Source organism: Numida meleagris, chromosome Z, assembly GCF_002078875.1.
Source record: "Numida meleagris isolate 19003 breed g44 Domestic line chromosome Z, NumMel1.0, whole genome shotgun sequence".
In the NCBI taxonomy this organism is placed as follows: Eukaryota; Metazoa; Chordata; class Aves; order Galliformes; family Numididae; genus Numida; species Numida meleagris.
Window position 1 is genome coordinate 12,270,440 of NC_034438.1, and position 21,121 is coordinate 12,291,560.

Genomic DNA, 21,121 nt, shown 5'->3' on the forward strand with positions numbered 1-21,121 from the left:
AGGGTGAAAAGTGCACTGTTGTCCTATCATATGCACTTTTTAAGGAAAGTGCACTCAAGTTTTCCACTAATGAAGTGATACCTGTGAAGGATTTCAACATCCCTCACAAGGAGCAGCGATGGTGCACTTACATTTCTTTTCACTGATGTTAGAGGGACACTAGATTTTTTTATAACACTTCGTTCATTTTCATTACTATCATCATCCCAAACTTCTGTTTACATCATCACATGTTAAGCAAAACCTTCTTACAAGTAATGCATATTGTTTTAGAAGAGTGGTATGCTGTGTTTCTTGTCTTCTTCATTTCATGCAAAGAAACAAAGAAGGCGTTTTATGGCTATCATACCTTCCTCACCAGTCTGCTTGCACAGAAGGCTGTAAAATTATTTGCATTGGCATCAACTTGGTACTGGTAGAGTATGTCTTCAAGAATCCTGACTGTTCTCTTCAGGATTACCTGTTAGTACTAAAGGCCTTATTCAAATCCTCTTCATGGAAAGCTCCCTTTGAATTCACCGAGCTTTGGATAATCTGCTTAGACTTTGATGCCAGAATTTTTTCTCCACTGACATAGATTCATTATTTTTAATAAGTATAAGCAAAGTGGGTATTATGTGTTCTCAGCAGGTAGGAAAAGTTGAACAAAGGCAAATTTTAGTGATTTATTTAAGATAGCAGTCTCGATAACATCTCACAGATGTGCAACATTGTTGTGATTACAGCACAGAAGAGTTAATGCTTTCAGTATTTTTGCCATTTTTGCAAAGCATAAACTTGGTAAAAGCACAGCATTTTGTTTAAAGGATGTGTTTAGTTCCTCTAAATCAACAGAAATTAAAGGTTTTGGAAACCATGTCAAGCTCACAGTATAGACTGTGCTTGAACTTTGTGGTTACTTTTGCCTCCCTAGTGACTCACCCCTGGTTGTTTTGGTATTCTTAAAATATAGATTTAGCTTCAAATTCAGGTCAGCTTGTATGGTCTCACTTGCTGTATTCTGTCTTCAAATCTGGAAGATATTTGTAAAATATTTTGTCTTCTCTTTGTGCCACCAGATTCCCAGAAGACACTAGTAAGCTCTTATTTCCATTTCCAATTGTAGATAGAAGAAAGCTGGTAATTAAAATAATTGTGTTATACAATCATTCAGAGGAAGGAAAAGCCCTCTTCTATATTTTGAAGCCCCAAAGTGATGCTTTCTTCATGGTTCTATGAGATCATACAAGATAAACACTGAAAGAATTTGTGAATCAGCTGTGGTTAGCAGCACCCAGGTGGATAAGGACAGATTGTGTACACCCGTGTTAGATACATTAGGAAGCACCCTCACACATGAACATCCAAAACTTAGATATAATCTTCAAGGGAAAAGTATAGAAAGAGCACAAAGCAAACAAACAAACAAAACCAACAGCTCTTTGTCCTAATACCAGGAATGTGGCCTTATTGGCTTGTATTAGGAAAACAGCAAGGTAATGTAATGTAATTTTCCAGGGTACACTTCTGTAATAAATCAAACTGCTACAAAGGTATCACTCAGTTCCAGGGCTAATGTTTTAAATAAAAGAGTTGGGAGGAATTCACTGCTGTGTATTTTAGGGCAGCAGTATGTGCATTTTCAAATACTTTGGCAATAAGATGCAGTCAACAGAAACTAAGCGGAAAAGATATTTCTTTCATAATGGCAATTAAATCTATCCTGAAATCCACAGCCTGCTTGATAATTCTGGGAAGATTAGATCCTCACACAGTTTCTGCTGTATATTTCAAACGAGCAATAAACTACATCTTAATTTTTGTTATTACTTTCAACATTGGCCAGAGCAGCAGTGCACTCTGCATTATGAGCACCTAAAATCCATCTCACATTCACCTCAAGCACCCTTGTATCAGCTACAACTGAACATTCCCCACATCTTTTTGGTCTCAGAGAATATGTTCAATATTATATTCAAACTACAGTAGTACCGTTTGAAACATGAGACTCATATTTTGTTTATTTTGAGATTTAGGCGAGTAAACTGAGGAACGATGTAAATGTTGATATTGCTTACAACTTGGTTTGTTCACCATTTAGCAGACCATAATCGTAATGTACTTGTCTGTTATAGGGCTGTCTCTGATTGCATGTGGCTATGCCTGCAGAGCATGAGTCTCTGCTTGTGGTCCATTTAATTCTCACGTTGTTTCTTCCTTCCTCCCTTTCTGGTTTTAGGGATCATAATGATTCACAGCTCCTCTCAATTTGCCCAGGATTCCTTCTCTTAGGGCATGTTTTTGTACAACTGGATGTATGCTAATAACTTTATTTCAGTTTACTGTTTCCACTTCACTCATTTTTGATAGACCAGCTTTAAACGGCAGTGGAAGGGCTCTGCCTAGATGCTTCTTGTGTCACTCAAATCACATACTTTGCCCACTGGAGCTACGGGGATTCCGTTAAATCGCTGTTCATGTTCTCTATTCACCCATCACCATTCCTAATTAAATTTAATCTATGTATTTTTCTTCTCAAGTTATTTGGTTTCTTCCTTTGTCATTTTTTTTTCTGAGCAACCAACTCTCACTTCTACATAAAACAAAATGCGTTACAATGCTCTGCTATCTCTTGTCTTCCTACTCATTGTCTGAAAGTAAAAATGATTTTAAAATGAAGGAACACACATCCCTACTCCATTTACCTCCTCAGATTGCCAATATTCTTAGTGCTTCCACTGTTATCAGCTGCTAGAGAAGCTCGTCTAAAATCCTCTTGTAGGATTACAGACAATAATTGGTTTTATCTTTATTTAACTTGAGCCTCATTTTTTTTTCTACTTTCTTGAAGTCTTCAGTTATCTTTTATATCACATTATCTTCCTTTTGTTGCCACTAAAATTATCAGTAACAGCAGAAGGATTAGTGAGGATCATCTAATTTCAGTCCTTCTTGCAAATTTTATAATTGTTCCATGACTCCAAGGACACTTTAAGGAGACATGAAGGAGTCGATCTTTCTGTCTACTCCCACTCTTCATTTTCCAGAAACTACATTGCTCTTCAGCTGTTATCTCCTCTGTGTAAGGGATGGGTGTATAAAATGTCACAAACAGGAATTTATAAACTGTACTGCACAGGAAATGTTATGATCCTTATTATAATCTATCTCAACACTTTTTAAAAAATGCTGGAGAAACTATTTTCATTCCAACAAAGTCCGTTTCCATGGTCTTTAAGTTATCTTATCCTACTGTCCAACAAAGTCCTTTCCATCATCTCTCTGGTTTCAGTAATTCAGTTCTTAAACTCCCAACATTTTGTCCTTTGTTGTTTCTGAGAATTCCAGCTGCCTCTTAAATCTCTTAATTTTTTTCTTCTACAAATAGCTTGACTATCTGTCAGATATTTTCTTAGTCAAGAAAGTTATTAAAGAGTTCCCTCCTACTGTCCATAACTGCATTCTTGCATTCTGTCCTTTTTCACACTCATAGCTGATCTCTCCCTCTCATAAAATGCTCTTACATTACATGCATTTTCCTCTTGGTCCATTTCATCCACCAAATCCTGCAGACTCTACATACATACAAGACTTAAATACCATGCATCCGTTTTTGGCTTAGTCACACTTAGCATGACACCAGATTGAAAGTTACATTCTCATTGTTGCACGTTGGTCTTCAATTACTTTCCCACATGCTTGCAAGTAGTGCCTTGCTTCTTACACTTGGAATTCTCCTGAATTATCTTTCCAGTCTGTTTCTTTAATATATCTCCAGGATGCTGTGATCTGTAATGAGTCTACTGAATTTCCTTATCACTTTTTTACTACCACTCTATGACTAATTCTTATGTTTCCAGACTCTGTCTCGAGAAAAAATATGTAATCTGATTCGTAGGAGCTACCTCTGTACATAGACATCTATGCCTGAGGACATTTTTAAGAAATTTTCTGTGCTATTCAACTGTGTGTGTAACTGTTACAAAATCAATTAATCTCATGTCATTGTTAGTTTTTATATCATAAACATTAGATCTTTTCTACCATCTTCCCCATCTTCCTATTCTACTTTGGTATCCCAGCCATCCACCACAAGTGTCACACTTGGCAAGCGTCTTGGAGAGTGTATCACTATCAGCCCAGAATTCATCTTTTGTGATTCTAAGATTTTATGTTGTTGTTAGGCTTTTTTTTTTTTTTTTTTTTTTTTTTTTTTTTTTTTTGCTGGGAGCAATTTATTTTATTCACTCCTAATGCATTAGCTGTCTCACCAGGTGGAGATACAGACAGTTTGCTCATTGTTAGCTTCAAAACCAATAAAAGCTGATAATGTAATTTCAGTGGCTTGACAAAATACCAGTGGAGATACAGTGAGACATAATTTCCTCCTCCTTGACCTTCTTCCAGCATTCTTGCTGCTAAAAGAGTCAGTGATACTTCTTCCTAAGAAGCAGAAGTAGCCTTGGGCATCTTTCCCTCCTTAATTATAGCCCTTAGAGAATGCCTGGGACTGATACCTCTCTTTCCGTGGCCATGGTATCACTCATCAGCATGGATTCAACAAACTTACTTAGTAGTGTAATGATGTACATGTCATCCTATGTTTGCTTCACTGCAGTTTGGATTAACAACTTTCGTTATTTGCCTGGGAAGATTTACCATGCAGCAAAGAGTATTTCTTGCAGCAGAGTAAGTCTCAGCTTCAAAGCACCTCAAGAAATAAGGCCCCAGTTCACATGGAATTTGAGTACCTGCATCTTTGCATTCCTTTGAAAATTCCAGCCCAAACACAGCTCTGAATGCAGCTGTGCATACTTTATACTGCCTCATGGAAGACAGATTTCTATGCTCTTTTCTGTCAGCACCTATTACGTCAGGATAAGAAAGAGCAATTGTTTATTAAAGCAGATGTTATTCCAAGATTTCTCTTTCTTAATAAAATCATTTGCAATTGTTTAGGCAGGAGACAGCATTCTCTCATCAATGTCGCGTCTCAAAGTCTGTAAGAATTCCTGTAAAGCAAAAAAAAAACCAAAACCTAAACCCTGTGTGTCCCATTAAGTTAAAAGAGCTGTCTGTATATCTATGTCCGACTATGCTTATCTGCAGAGTGGGATTGCTACTGTAGGTCTAATTTAACCCTTAAGAGGAAATGATGACTTAGAATTTATCTTCAGAATATTTTTATTTCCAATTCTACAGTTTGTAATCTTAGGGTCATGCTTTCCTGCTGTTGAGATGCAAGGATTGAAGCCAAAAGGTAGAAAATAGAATGCTGTGAAGAAGCAGGCCTTCTTTCAAGCATTGGTTCAACAAACTGTATAAGTTTAAATTGAGTGTATATCTAGTTTCCTTGTTGAATAAAGATGAACTAGACAATACTAGACAACTCTATTCTGAAATGCTCTGTTCAGTCATTATTTCAAAACTGACAGCAGTGTAGAAGACTTTAGAAAGTCCTCCTGCAGAACACCGAACCAAGTTCTACTCCAAAGCAGCACATGAAGTGCGTCTCAAAGTGTTTGTCTCCAAGGATTGAGTTGGAAAGAACATTCCAGTGTTTCCTTGACTCTAATCCCAAGCCGCACAACTGTGCAGAGCTTTGCAAGACTTCTGCATGTAAAAGGAAATTGAGATGAGACAAGACCAGCATTAGGAAGAAGGGCAGCAGAAATAAAGGAGTTATCTGGAAAATCTTTACCTTCTATGCCAGCATCAGGAAGTACTCAGGAAATATGCTCTGCTAACTTTCTGCGTTACAAAAGCTCATATCTTAAAGGAGAGAAACCAGTACTGGTAAGTACTTGGGGCACTTCCCATGCCATTCTAACAGGTTCAGTTCTAATGGATTCTTATTATACATTATTGTACATTGTCACCACCGCAGAATACTTGCTTGCAAATCTGCCTCCCCTAGTTAAAGAATCATTTCCACAGGGCAATTCATGGTAGAAAGAAAAGCATCTTGTAGAGAGCAAGACACTAGAATGGAAATTAGGAGGTCTGGGCTCAGTTTTATGTTTCCACGGCTGTAAATCTTTGGGAGCATCACCAAGGGTGAGTACTGTAACACTCAGCATTAGTACTAAGTGAGTCCGTCCTTGCCTAGACAGAAATAGCAGCCTCTAGCTAAACACCCAAGTGCCTCACACAGCATCTCTTGCCAATGACAGACCTAATAACTGGCATTCTAGAAGCCAGCACACCAAGCCAGGAGCGTGTAGAGCTGATTGAGAGGAAACAACAGCAGGATGTGTATTTACCAGGTTGTGTCACAGCCCCTGTCTCCCAGCACTGGTACCACTTAGTGGGACATGGATTTCCTGTCATTTGAGGGGTATCTGTGTACGTGTACCTCCTGTTTCTGCTCAGCACCACCTCCTCTGGATCCGTTTGTGTACACATCAACTGTTCTCATGAAAAACTCCTCTCTTAATACTTCATAGCATGTTAAATAAAGCACCAGGACTGTGACTTGAGATCTCCTCTGGTTCAAATGTGAGACCAAATCTTTCCCACGCATGCTCTGTTGTCAAATGAGGTATTTTTTTTTTCTGCTTCTCCTGTAGAAATTAATCCTTTCCTTATGAATTACTGAAATTGTCTTTGGGCAAGAGAGAGAAAACTGCTTCTCTCTTGGTGCTTAAGGCACCATTTTGGAGCACTGGGATTCCTGTCCCTGCCCCAAGCAGTATTTCAGTGTTCTGTGGGAAACAGAAAAACTTGAAGTGTCTGAAAAATATCACTGGGAACACTTCAGAGGGCAGTGATTATAATGTTCATCTGGGAGATGGTAAAGCTGGATTAAAATTATTTCCTGTTTAATTAATTGGGGTAAGGATGCAAACCCAATTCTTCCATTTACATTTATTTACTGTCTGACTTTTGAGTTGAAGCTCACTGCAGAAGCCTAATGCCTAATGATAAAATCTTCAGAAGCCAACATTTTAAAGTCAGACACAGAGATACCTTAAGCAGCCAGACAGCTATGTGGCAAATGACTCTGTTGTAGAAGTTCTTGTTGGTAACATGGTACTAATACATAGACCAAATATGTAAGTGCTTAATTGTCCTCATAAATTTGGTTGCTGTGTCTGTGCTCACACCTTTTCCCTTCCCCCTTACTAAGAATCAGAGTATCTCTGCATTGCCATAATCAGATGGTCTTTCTAATTTAGAGTAGAAATTTTCCTGGCAGGGATAGTCTGTACAGTGGATCCTGACCAAGGTGTTCCTGAATAAAAAATAATCTTAAGGAATGAACAACTCTCCTTGCCTTACATGGCAGTTCTGAGCAGGCAATCCCGAGATGCTGTTTGTAATGAAACTGCAGCTTGTGTAACTGTGATGAAATTGTTTCCTCATGTACAATGTAACTGAGGCAGGTTTAGTGTTAAGGTTGTAAATATCCTTGTTGCTTACTTCTTCGTCCAAAGTTTGAAGGCAAGATTTTTGGGTGGAACTAATTTTGGTACACACCCCAAAAGCTTGTCTGTTCTTTCCAGGATGAATTAAAATAAGACATTACTTTCTCCAACAATTCTTGCCTCATTTAGTGCAGAAATTCTGTGACAGAAAATAATGAAGAATTACTATATAACTAAATCATAGTTTTTATAACTGCATAAAAGAAATCAGCAGTAAACTCGTGAGCCTTCTTTACCTCCCAGATCTGTTGTGCTGAATAGGGTGTACTGAAGTATGTTCTCTACTCTTGAAAGTCATCATTCCAGAAGAGGATTATCTGATTAAAAAAAAAAAAAAATTAGGCAACGGGTTTATTCACTAAGTCATATCAGTAAAAATAAAGACTTCCATTTCTGTAGCACTTTTTGCAATCACTGAATAAGGAAAACAAAAAATACAATGCACGTCTGTGCAAACCCTTTTCAAGTCAGACATACTATTGTTGAATATAATTAGCATTTGGCAAAATAAACAGGTAGGTGGCTATCACCTTCCTGCTAGGAAGGTTCTCACCTTCCTAAACGTCTATGTAGAGTTACGCTTAGTGTGTGCGTGCTTCTAATACTTTTACTCACCTCAACAACCTTTACATGCTCTCAGTAACCTCATTAAGAGCTGCTAGTCACCAAATATATAATTATGACTAGTTATGTTTTAGGAATATCTTGGATTAAGTAATACCACCTTATTAAGCACCTTAGTATCCAAGTGACAAAAATATTTGCAGATAACTGAAGTTTTATGAGCCATCTGTATTTTAATGCCCATAAAGAAACCTTGTTAAGGTGACCACTTTTTAAAGGCATAAAAGATAATGTAAACCTGAAATAGAATTTCAGAAGCTTTAATTGCTTCAGCATAGAACAGTTTGCTGAATGGAATGTAAACGAGCTACAGACAATACTTCTATGCTGAATGGCTCAAAAAGAAAAGATTTATTGGTTGGGCAAGGAAATTAATTTGATGAGGCTGGAACTATAGCCAGTAACAGGATAAGTGCTCACGCTGAAAGTTCATGTTTTCTAGAGAACACCTCTGAAATAACTAAGGGAGAAGAGAAATAGGAACAAAAGGATCTCAGTCAGTCACTTCAAGAGTGTTTCGTAAAAGAAGCAAACAGGATTAGCTATAATGAGATTATCAGCTAATTCTTCAAGGCAACACCCATAAAAATCAACAGGCAAAGAAGAGGAAGCTGAACTCTGTGGTATTGTTAACAGCAGCAAGATATCAGCGACAGGAATAGGGCTTTTTCCCAATAATATGAAATACGGTTGTAGTTGTAAAATTGAACTGTAATCTCTGATAGCACGAATATTTCTGCCCAGCATGTGAAAGACCCTGAAGCTGAATGCCCTGAGTTCATAAGGAAAATTCCCTTTACAAAGTAACCAGAATTACCTTTTCATCAGCCCATTCTTTTTTGCCACTGGAGCACTGCATTCAAGCAAGACAAACAGCTTTCCTGCATTGCCCCTTTCTGCAGCTCACTGTTCTGCTTTCTGCTTTCTGTATATTTCTCTGGCAGCGTACTTTTAAAGCCATACACGCACTTCGCCACCAAAGGTGAGTGTGTGGTTTCTGTCTGTGTCACAGAAGAGCTCCATAGTCAGGAGAGTATAACCCATCCTGGGACTGTCCTCTTTATTACTGAGAGTTTCCTTACATCAGGGTCAAACGCATGGTAACATTTGGAGGAATAAATCGTCTCACCATCATTCCTCCTACCAAAAGTCTCATTGGATCTCTGGCTTTCCTCTTCCTGTGTTGTTGTTGCTGGTGGACTCAGAGCTCAGCACATTCCCTGTGCTATATAAAGAACTTATTGGGCTGGTACATTATTTTAAGACTGCCACTGTATTCTTTAAAGTACGAACAGGAAGCGTTTACCCTACATAAATCTTAGTAACTTTTCTGTTCTCAGTTTTTACACAGAGACTAGATTTTCCATGTTATATATATAAACAAAGTTAGATTTAAAAACAGAGGACTCTAGCCCACGTAACATTTCCATCTTCTGCCCTCTTTTCGGAGAGACTTTCCATACTGGGAAATCCTTCCATGGCTGGCTGGAAAGGTCTTTGAATACAACTTCAGACGTAATGTCTATGACACACTGAAAGGTCTTCTTGTTTCAAGGGTTGCTGATATGACCAAGGAGCACAAAAACCGTAACTGCTGAGTACAGCTGAACGTCAAAGCAGAGTTTTGTCAGGACTATGTGGGCACAATACCTGCAGGGTTATTTCAGCCATATACAACTCCTCCTCCATCCTTTTAAGAGTGCAGTGGAGGCCACAAAGATGGTTAAGTGCCTGGAATATCTCCCTTATGGGAAAAGGCTGAGACATCTGCAACTGTTCAGCCTGGAGAAGAGAAGACTGAGGCAGGATCTTATCAATGCTTACAAGTATCTGAAGTGTGAGAGTCAAGTTGATGGGGGCAGACTCTTTTTGGTGGTCTGCAACCATAGAACAATGGACACAAACAGGAACACAGAAAGTTCCATACTAATGCAAGGAAGAATTTGTTTACTGCCAGAGTGACAGAGCACTGGAACAGGCTGCCCAGAGAGGTTGTGGAGTTTCGTTCTCTGGAGAAATTCAAGACCCATCTGGACGCCTACCTGTGCAACCTGCTTTATCAGAGGTTTGGACTCTTTGGTCACCAGAGATCCTTTGCAACCCCTACAATTATTTGATTCTGTGATCTCCTAGGTATCAGCAAGATCTACCCGAGATGTTCCACCACATCCATTCTGCTTCTGCAAAGTAACAAGACTGCCATGCCCTCATATGAGGGCCCAAAACATGATTTAGCCCTAAATTATTTTCATGGGATCTCTTTTCTCCTGCAGAGTCTAAACAAATAGAATGTCAACTTATTTGAAAATGAAATATACTTTTCCTATCAAACAGTCAGAATTATGACCTACTATTTATCTGAAGAATTTGCAAGGAAAGGGTTCTGGAAAGGATCTCTGGTCACTCCCAGAAGAGAGCAGGACTCATTAGTTCTGTGTGTACTGGATCACCAGCTGCCTCCTCTGAGAAAAGGGAGAAAATTACATGGATAGGACTTCTCTCAAGAATGACACAGTAGAGGGAGCTAGGCCAGGTGCTTACCAAACACGTTTTGTTATGGACATCCCATACATGAAAGAAAATCTACTTATCTTAACTCATATTCATCCTTTGCTACTAGAATTTTCCCCTTCACTTTTTTAACCTTCTGTGTCTATGGCATTTAAAGTAACAAGTAAACAAAAGATCAGCTGAACCAAAACCAGGTTGCTGGCAGCCTGGGCTGGTTGCTCATAGATGGAAAGAAGCCAAAGCAACCTGGCTCATGGTTGTGCAAACAAATATCAGTATCAATGAAGCAATTTTTCTCAGCCATTCCCCTTGCCTAGGAGGGATGTAGTCCACAGACCCTAGTTCTGCAAACATTAGTGTCAGCCTGTGTGTTAATTCCTCAGCACTACACAAGAACAAGGTGGACATGGTCTCTTCCCTGTGACACAAGGACAGCTTCTTTCTTTTGAGCTTTGACACCATCAATCCATAGCAGCTCTCCATGCCCACATATCATGGAATAGCTGAGGTTTGAAGGGAAACTGGGAGGTCATCAGATCCCACTGCCTCTGTGGGCAACCTGTTCCTGTGCTGAGTCACCCATGCAATAAAAATATATCTCCTGACTTTCAGAGGGAGCCTCCTGTGTTTCTCCTTGTGTCGTTGACCCTTGTTGTGTTGCTGGGCACCACTGACAAGCATCTGGCTCTTCTTTCCAGCGCCCTTCAGGTATTTGTAGGCATTGATGAGATCATGCCAAACCTTGCTTCTCCTGTACCATCATATCTCATACTCAGGGAAAAAATTACCACATATTGCTATTTTTTATTTTGGTAACAGCAAAGAGCACCCTATTCCCTGGTGGAGCTGTCCATCCTCTAACAATTCAGACCTCTAAAAACAACCAAGTAACCAGCCAAAACCAAACCACTCAACAGCATCAGTGGACAAGGTAACTGTGTCAGTGGACAAGGGAACAGCTACTGATATCATCTACCTGGACTTCAGTATGGTCTTTGACATAGTCTGCTATAACATCCTTCTCTCCAAATTGGAAAGATATGAATTTGGTGGGTGGACTGTTCAATAGATGAGCAACTGGCTATGAGATCATATCCAGAGAGTGGTCGTCAATGGCTCAATGTCTGGATGGTGATCAGTGACGAGTATTGTCCTGTGGGGGTCAGTGCTGAGACCAGTGTTCTTTAACATCTTCATCAGTGACATTGACAGTGGGATTGAGTGCACCCTCAGCAAGTTTGCAGATGATGCCAAGCTGTGCGGTGTGGTCAGCATGCCTGAGGGATGGGATGCCATCCAGAGAGACAGGCTGAACAGTAGCCCCAGGTGAACCTCACAGGGTTCAATAAATCCAAAAGTGCAAAGCCTTGTAGTTGGGTCATGGCACAAAGCCGCCTACCAATATTTGCTGGGGGATGTAAGGATGGAGAACAGCCCTACCAAAAAGAACTTGGGGGTACTGGTGGATGGCAAGCAGGACATGAACCAGCAATGTGCCCTCACAGCCCAGAAAGCCAGTCGTATCCTGGGCTGCATCAAAAGGAGCATGGCCAGCAGGGCGAAGGAGGTAATCCTGCCCCTCTACTCTGTGCTGGTGAGGCCTCACCTGGAGTACTGCATCCAGATGTGGTGTCCTCAGTACAGAAGAGACATGGACCTGCTGGAGCATGTACAGATGAGGGCCACAAAGGTGATCCAAGGAATGGAACGCTTCCCCTGTGAGGTCAGGCTGAGAAAGCAGGGGCTGTTTAGTCTCAAGAAGAGGAGGCTCCAAGGAGATCTGATAGCAGCTTTTCAGTATCTAGAGGGGGGCTATAAGAAAGAAGACTTTTCAGCATGGTCGGTGGTGATAGAACAGTGCAAAATGGTTTCAAACTGAAAGAGACGAGATTGAGGTTGGACATAAGGAAGAAATTTTTTACAGTGAGGGTGGTGAGGCACTAGAACAGGTTGCCCAGAGAGGTGGTGGATGTCCCATCCTTAGAGTTGCTCAGGGTCAGACTGGACCAGGCTCTGCGCAACCTGATCAAGCTGCAGGTGTCCCTGTTCGTTGCAAGGTACTAGATGACCTTTAAAGGTCCCTTCCAACTCAAAAGAATATATGATTCTATGATTCAAACCAACCAAACTAAATTTTAGAAACCTCACAAGATTACTTCTGGGAATAGTCTTTCTTTGAAATGATTATTTTGCAGAAACTTCATCACCTTCCTTGTTCTAGGTCTTCCTTACACAATTTCCAGAATAGAGGAAATGAACAGAGAAAACATATTGTTTGTTTCCAAATGGGCTATCACACTTTTTTGACTGACACTGGTTATCAGATTTATCAGAAGAGGAAAATATGATCTTAGGTCCAATGCATTAGATGTTGCTAAGTTATGGTCATTTTCAGAAGTCACCTTAGTAGATGAGACAGAATCTCTATTTGTTTTCTGCAACTTTAGACGCAGCAGCGTTGTCTTTATTTTTTTTACTCTGCAGTGCAACATCAAAACTGGAGGCAGGAAATTAGGTCTCTGCAGGTTTAATGTATTCCCAGTGTTATGTCTTCACATTTTCCCTACCTCTTGCACCAAGTTTGGGCTGGTTATCTGGGGCCCATGGGCATTTTTCTCTTCAGAGGACAGAGTGCTTGCACTCCACTCTTCTATTTTTAAGGGAACACACTCTTTTTGCTTTCAAAAGCAGATTCTTCCTATGCATTTCTGTTTAGAATTAATCCATTCCTGTCTCCTGGCAACCACTTACCATTATATCTACAGCCAAGACAGCAAGTAAACATCCGCTGTGTAAGTACCTAATGCTAGTGGAGTTAATGAACTGTTAGCAGGCACTGTTCTCTTTAGGTAGTACAGCCTGGAAATCTATGCCATGTACCCTCTGTCAGCGCTCTCAGGAAAGGGATCCTGAGATTAACAGCAAACAGCAATGTGCTGCTGACCAGTGAATGTGCTAGAGTAACTAAGGAAAAGCAGGCTCTTCCTTTGCATACCAAATATAGATCTAGTCCTGTTGAGGACCTTTTGAATGTCTTACAGTGACTGCCAAGGGACCAACAGAAATAACATCTGCTTTCATCTACTTAACCAAATCTACTTAACCCACATTATGTGTTTAGTTTCTCTTAGTTGTTAGGGATCCTGCTATAGTCAGTGGACAGATGTATCTGCAGAGAGCAATTTGAATCTGAATCTGAATCAATTTCTGAGGGTACCTCTTTTTCTCTCTCATCGAACTCAACAGGGAGTTAAGACAACTAGACTTCTGACTTGGGCATTTCAGCATCAGATGTTACGCAGAGTGAGACGGAGTATCCCTCAGTTAATGCCTGTGATTCAGCTATATCTCTATCTCTACGTATGAATAAGCAAAAGATTTATGACCAGTATGGTGTCATCCAATGTTTTCTCAGCATAATTTAAACTTGAACTGTCCTAGTCATCTTGTTGTACTTTAAGTCACACAGTAATGATGATCAGTGCCAGTGCTTCTGAAATATGAACATTTACATTTTAGAGTTAATTTAACTCCTCCTGAGGAATGGCCTCTGACCTATCTCCTATATATAAATCTGGAATTCTACTCATTCTGCTGATGAAGTAAACTCAGCTTGCAACAACTGTGTTCTAGAGTAGTCCTTTACGCTTTTTCTCCTGACACAAATTTTAGCAGAAGTATTAGGTGACTTCTGCCTGCTGCCCCATGGTATGGGGAAGAGCTCTCTTAGTTGTGCTAACAGTAATGTCTGTGGAATCAGTTTATAATCTGGATAAACAGAGTAAATTCTAAAAAGAAGACTCCAAAAACTGAAGATTTCTTAGAGTGAAGACTGAATTTGAGAAAGTGCTACACATTGTAATAAATACTGGAGTTGTCTCATTGAAAAATCTGTTATAATCCTCACTCGGATTCAGATCAGTTTTACTGATTGACTTTCAGTATGCAAAGCCTCCTTGCACACCTGAAACCTTGTAAGCAACATATAATGTAGTAAAAAATATGTAGAATTCACTGGAGAGCTCAGACAGGAAAGGCAGGATTTGTTTCACCTCTGCAGCATGGCACTCTGCATCCCAAGATGTTGCCTTATGCTCCTCTACAGGCAGTGGAGAGAAAAAGGTTTTTAAAAATATGATATATTTCAGACAACTGTGAACTGCGCTCTGCTCAGTGCCTGTTTGTCACCACTGTCTGCAAGGAAATGTGGAGAGACCAGCTCATCTGTGGGCATATAGCCCACCAGGCTATATGGTAGCTATGAATTCCTCCTTGCTTTTTCTTGCAGAGACATTGCCACATTTTTACTTTGACATGCGGGCACATGTATATGTGTACATATGTATGTATACACATTCAAAATTTATTTAGGTTCCAAGCTAACATATGTGTCTGTATGGCCCTGTGTACAAGCCCATTCTCCTCTAATCATTCCACCAGAGATTCTTCTTTTTGAAGAGACCGTGACACGTACTCCAAATTCCATGAGATCTCTAAAGCTGAGAAAAAGGCAGTGAATCTTACACAAGACCTCCTTCACTCTGTCAGCTAGAAAGATTCAAGAGCTGGCAGCTGCTTCCTCTTTGCACGCAATAATAGCTGGGACTGGTTAAGCACAAAACCGGAGTGGCACAAAATGTTTCAGTCAGCATAAAAAATATCAAGTCCTTGGACCTTCATGCTGCATAGACAGTTCAAACACCTCTCCTCCTAAGCCCAGTAAGATGATGCAAGAATGTACGAACTCCAAACTTCCAGTGTTCCCCCTTTAACTAGGATAAAATTCTAAGGTTAAAAAAGTTAGCTAATAACTATGTGAGGAGTCAGAGGCTGTCTGCTGCGGACAGTGCTACCCTTGCACAAACAACATCTCCTCCACTACAGATGCCACAATGAACCAAGCATCCTCTCTGATCCTTTGTGAACTGACCCACTCATCACACCCACGTACCTCTGAAAGGATGAAGGTGTTAGGCCTTCACCACCCTTTATAACTAGAGGCATCTCTTGAATCTGCATTATCCAGCCTGAAATTTACTGTTGCTTCTCTCTCAGCTCTCAGGACACTCAATGTATTGGACTTGCAAAAGCTAATGGTATGAGAAAAATTTCAACAGTTTCATAAAGAGCAACCAAGCATATTCCCAGGTTGTCTCACATCTGGAGATTTCTGGGCCCTTTTAGCTGCATCCTACATGCATTCTGAAAAACAGAGGATTAAATAAAATCCCTTCCTGTTGCTTTTCTCTCTCTTTGGAACAAAACCAAGCTCTGTAGCACACAACACATTGCTCATCAGAGTGCTTTCCTGCCAGAGCACTTTAGGAACTCAAATTATGTATCACAACACCCTTGCAGGACAGAAAGAATAGTTAAAAAGCTGGTAACAAACTGTTTCTTGATGGAGCAATCTCGTGGAGGTTGAAGACTATGGAGGGCCAAAAAAATTTAAGTAACAGGATGTGAAAGCACTGAGAACAGGGTCTCCACACCTCACAGTGTGAAAAGATATGGAAGCCATTCAGTGCTTGCAGACCTCTGTTGTTTTTTTTTTGTTTGAAAGCCAAGCACTTTTGAGAAATCAGGCTCAAAAAAACAGATTCTTAAATCTAATTTAAACAGTGTTTAAAGCAGCAGAACAGTAACTAATAAGGTCTCAAAAGCATATAGATACCCAGCTCCTGTCTGAAATCCCACATATGCAAACCCAGTGCTTTGGTGCTTAAATACCTGTTGAAAACACATCCATATATAAGGCACATCAAATACAAACCTCAGACAGCATGATTGTCCATCCCCTGAACAAACATTTTTCCATCCAGTATGGGTTTCTATGCCCGTGCATTGTCTCCTATTGTCTCTGTGCACCGTTTGCAGACACTGCGGCACCATTTGGGCAATCTCTAGTGGTCTTCTTCTCTGCCAGGTCAGTGTTTATAATTTCTATTTCTTCCTGTTTTTAAGTGGCTTATCTGGCACAATGTTACTACAGTGTTATTATTTTCTGGCTCAATGAATGTATGATTAAAGCAGAGAATATAAACAGACTTTGGGAAAAGCTGTCATTTAAATTCTTGCTGATTAGCTTCATTCCTTTGTAAACTACCACTGACTCTGGAATGGGAGGTGTGGGCCTCAGCTTTAACAACTGGACCCAGAGTCACAGTCTGAATTCACCGTAGTTCCTGTCTTTATAGAAGAATAAACCTCTCACTTCCTTAACCCTAAACCTCCCAGAAATTAGTATTTTCACACCCCATGGAGAACCCTGAAGTAACACTAAAGCAAGGCTCCGGAGCCCTGATGTACTGCAGCTGTATGAGTGCTCAGCAGATTTTACCCCTGAGAGGACCCTGAGTGCCTCTTTTTCCCAAAGTTACAGAGCATATCAGAGGGGCATGGAATGCCTTTACTCCAACCACCACTATCACACCTGAAGATCATCTCTCTCCTTCAGTGAATTTGAAGCGGAAGGAAGAACTTGCAGCTCACCGAACACAAGTCTCTTTGGGAACTACGGAGTCTGTTCAGCACAAATTATTCTCAGCTGCCCTTCCTTAGGAGGAGCTGGAGAGATCTCCTATAGGCTTTCTGCAATTGATTTGTGATGGGTCAGGCTCACAGAGCACAAAATAAAGAGCCTTCTGTTAGGTTCAAGTAACTCAGGCACTGCTGCAAGAAAAAGCAAACAAAGAGCTTCCCTTAGCTCAGACACTGACTATTCTCAGCCTATGAACACTGACTTTCTTGATATTATGTACATATAAACAAGCTCTGGCCTTCCCTGCATTTTTACTCTCGACAGCCACATCCTGGCTGCCCCACAGTGCACAAACCCAGCACGGCCACCCAGGCTAAGCCAGAACCATGGCAGCATGGAGGAGCGCGCACTGCAGATAGCTGAACAAAAGATGCAGAGTGGAGAGGGCTGGGATCCTCCAGGTTGAGGGAATTCTCTCCCCACCAGCTTGGCTGGGATCCACATTCCTGGCCCTGCCACAGAACAAGGCAGTATTGTATAGGAGAAGGCTGAATGCTTTGTTGTGGGTAATAAACATCAGAAGAGCTTGAACAGAAAAGCCAAAGTTTTGCAGTTCCTCTGCTGGCCTGTGACCTGAACATATAAACACTTAGCAGACAATCATAGGTTAAGTCATTCTACAGCATTTTTTGATAATGGCAAACAGTTTCTCTGAACTGAACTGAATTTGCTTGGATTAAACTACAGCCTTCTTGATTTTTTTTTTCTGTCTTGATAGAAAAATGCAAAAACTCTGAAGCATCAAGAACCGTTTTCTGCTGAGGCTGCTAGATAGATTCTACCTTGCAAATCCAACCCTGAAAATCACAGTTACTCAGACAAAATATGGCAAGAGACTTGCACTTCCATCAGCAGCTCAAATGTCACTAAAGCCTGTTACTTTCATGTGCTGAAGCAGTAAAACAGATAAGAAAGGAACTTACATAAATTCTGGTGAGTACCATCTTAAGAACAATGTCCTGGGTGATTGGGTCACCCACTCATTTTCCAATGGTTAAAAGATACAGAAATTAGACTTTTGGGAATGGTGTTTTCATGCATTAGTTTGGTGGGTCAGACACACAGGCAAGGGGCGAAAATTGAGTCAGAGTGAATTGTTTCACTTCTCTAAAGAAGGCCTTTCCTTTTCCCTTATAAGCCACATTTTTGTTAGGATATATGGACCTTGCCACTGCCCTCAACACCCTCCTGTACAGGTCCTTCACGGAGGAAGAGGGGATAAAATATTTCAGGATGAACCTTCCTGATTATCACCGGGAGGCCAAGCATTTCCTAAACATGCTCCCTGTAACCTGTCCTGTATGGATGTTTGGATACAGTGAACATGTTTTGAAGGGTGAAAGAGCTTAACAGAATGGGTACAGCTATTCTGTGCCAGTTAAATTCAGTGCCAAATCATGCTTTTTTTTTCCCCCTAGTATAGCAGTTTTGTGATTCACATGTGGTTTCATAAGCCTGCCTTGCCGTGCTGAAGATTAGTGGTACAAATGGTATATTAAAAGGTTTGTTTTGTCTTTCAGCTACATTTTTCCTTCCCACAGCTCCCTTTGTCTTTCTACTTGTGGTACCTGCCTATATGTTCTTGCCGTGGCCTCAAATATGCAAAAGTCTCTCTGTCATTGGACTTCTGAGCACAAAAAAAAAAAAAGAGGTAACATTCAGTCTGAGGGGAAAATAAACACAGAAAGAGAAGGAACTGTTGATCTTGGTAATTTTGGAAGAGTGTGAGTGACAAACAGCAAGAATCAGAACAGGTGTTTCTGGGTGTGTGAGCTGTACAACTGCAGTCTTTCTTTAGCAGCACATCCATCAGGGGCACATTTACCGTAAGCCAAGCCAATGAATTAGAAGTCTCTATAAAAATTCATTTTTGTGTTGTTTTTTTTTTTCTCTAAGTGGACAATACAGAACAGCTCCAAACTTATTGTTTCAAGCACATTCCCTTCAACTTTTCTACTTGAAATGACTGGTTTCCAGCTTCTGATGAAAGATTGTTTTCTGAAGTAAGATCTGAACCAAAGGCCGTTCACAATCTTCACAGAAACATTTCTATTACTGTTAAATTTGATAACAGCTTGATTTTACAAAATAAGATGTGGATGCCAAATTGGAGCTGGCAGTATCATTTAAAGAAGTGTTATTCTGGATATAAACAGGAAATGTTTAGACTACTGATCCTGTGACTAATGAATGTTTCCATATCCACAATTTTCCCTTTCCTTGGAGATTACTCCATAACATGATCTAGAGAAGGGTCAAACTTTGGAGCCCCCCTACTCCAGTATATGAAAAATAGCATTGCTGTGGAAATGCTGGCATGTTTTTCTCCCTTTGAAATCAAAACCAGGTATTCACACTTACTCCAGTGGGAGTGGACACCAAGATAAAGTCTTCTGAAGGATTTGAGCTCATGCTTCTTTTTTAAGGGCCAAAGAAGTTTTCCTTTGCAAGAATTCTCAGACTTCCCTAAGTTCATTCATAGAAAATCACTCCAAATAGCCTGACTACAGACTACAAGAAACTCTTTACTTTCCTTCCTCTTAGACACCCTAAATTTCTTCCTGGCTAGGGGAAAAAAAGTGAACTTGACTTAGTAGATCCAAAATGCATTGTATGGATCCAGCTAGACACTCCCATTAGTCTTTAGGCTACCCATCTAAATACATGCTAAAAGGGAGCCTAACAATACAGCCCTCTAATTGCCGGATCTAATTGACTGACCAGAGTACCAATTTAGAATAACAACAGGACAGGGCAGAACTTGTTAGCTAGTACATGCTGTCCCCAGACCAGCAAACCAGTGAAAAGAGAAAAATACAGTGTTTATGTCTTCTCTATGCTTTTTGCAAGGTCATAGAAACCTCACGCACCCACAGGAGCCCAAGACCATCAGGACAGCTGTTTAACTTGGCACTTTTCGTTTCAAGCTGAGCTTATCAATATTTGTTGGAACTTCTGAGAAGGAGAAACAGCACTGACCAGAGATTCTTCAGGCAAACTGAAAAGAAAAATCAGGTGGAAAAACATACCAGTGCTTTTCTAATGAGCTCACAGACAAGTTTAGACTTACCCTTGAGAACCAGCCAGGTGTTCTTGAGCTTCTACAAGGTTCCAGGATATCTCTGCTTTTGCTGGAAGCAGCAGCAATAGGCAGAACTCCACAGGAGATAGGATTACAGATCAGCATCTGGTTTTCTTTCCTCTGAACTTTTTGGAGAGGTTTTGCTTCTGTTTTATCAAGCTCAAGACTGCCTTTCTCCCGTTTCTGCCACATGCAGGGCAGTGAGTTATCCAGTAGCTCTTCGTTGTATGAGGAGTGGAAATCTCTGCGCAAACACTCACCTATATCATAAAGGCCTTCTGAGGTAATCACTTGGCAGAAAGACACTTATGTAAGAGCAATTGCCCTAACCTAAAATGTTTCTACTACATGGCTTTCAGGAATGAAGGGTGTTTAAAGTTAATAACTCAGGGTGTAATAGTTAGCTTGCAAAAATGCAATTGTTCATATGTGGAACGGGTTTCCTTAGCAAAATAAATAAATAAACAAGCCAGATGACACTTATATAAGCATCTTTGCTACTGTCTAGTAGACAGGGAAAAGCTGTATATAATATATAGCTTCATTCTACAGGAATACGTGTATCATATATATAATGTATATTTATTGTGTATTGTACCTAGGTACTAAATTACTTTCATTATGGACATGACCTCAAGTTTGTTGCAGTCCCTGAAACTGCCATTGGCCCAAATGTCTTTGGATAGTTACGAGACTCAAATGCTTAGATTTAAAAGTCTCTGGTAAAGTCCATGTAATTAAGAACTCAGTGAAAACTTCATGGTTAAGCTAACTTTAGGGCACAAGCACTCTGAAAGTCTGGTTCATTACTTGAGGTACACTGTAATAAACCACTGCTCTTCTAATTCTAACCGAAAGACTTCCTCAGCCATTCGAAATACAATTGTCCTCTGTGGTCACACTGACTTTATTCACAATCAAGTAAATAAACTGTGCTCCATGCTTTTTGCTTTTCTT

General features: G+C 40.3%; 1 protein-coding gene and 1 long non-coding RNA gene across 2 annotated transcripts in view; one reads left to right on the top strand and one right to left on the bottom strand.

The window, feature by feature from the left end:
• LOC110389904 (leukemia inhibitory factor receptor-like) overlaps positions 1-20,410 on the bottom strand; it is a 90,511-nt gene extending 70,101 nt beyond the window's left edge. Inside the window, exons 1-2 of the mRNA XM_021380967.1 lie at positions 20,153-20,410; positions 7,643-7,723 (exon numbers count right to left, since the gene is read on the bottom strand). The gene's annotated coding sequence lies outside the window, so the exon portion shown is untranslated. The remainder of the gene's footprint in view (positions 1-7,642; positions 7,724-20,152) is intronic.
• Positions 13,253-18,912, top strand: LOC110389908. Its single transcript, XR_002433441.1, has 3 exons — positions 13,253-13,333; positions 17,801-18,015; positions 18,624-18,912. It is a non-coding gene; the product is annotated as an uncharacterized LOC110389908 (long non-coding RNA).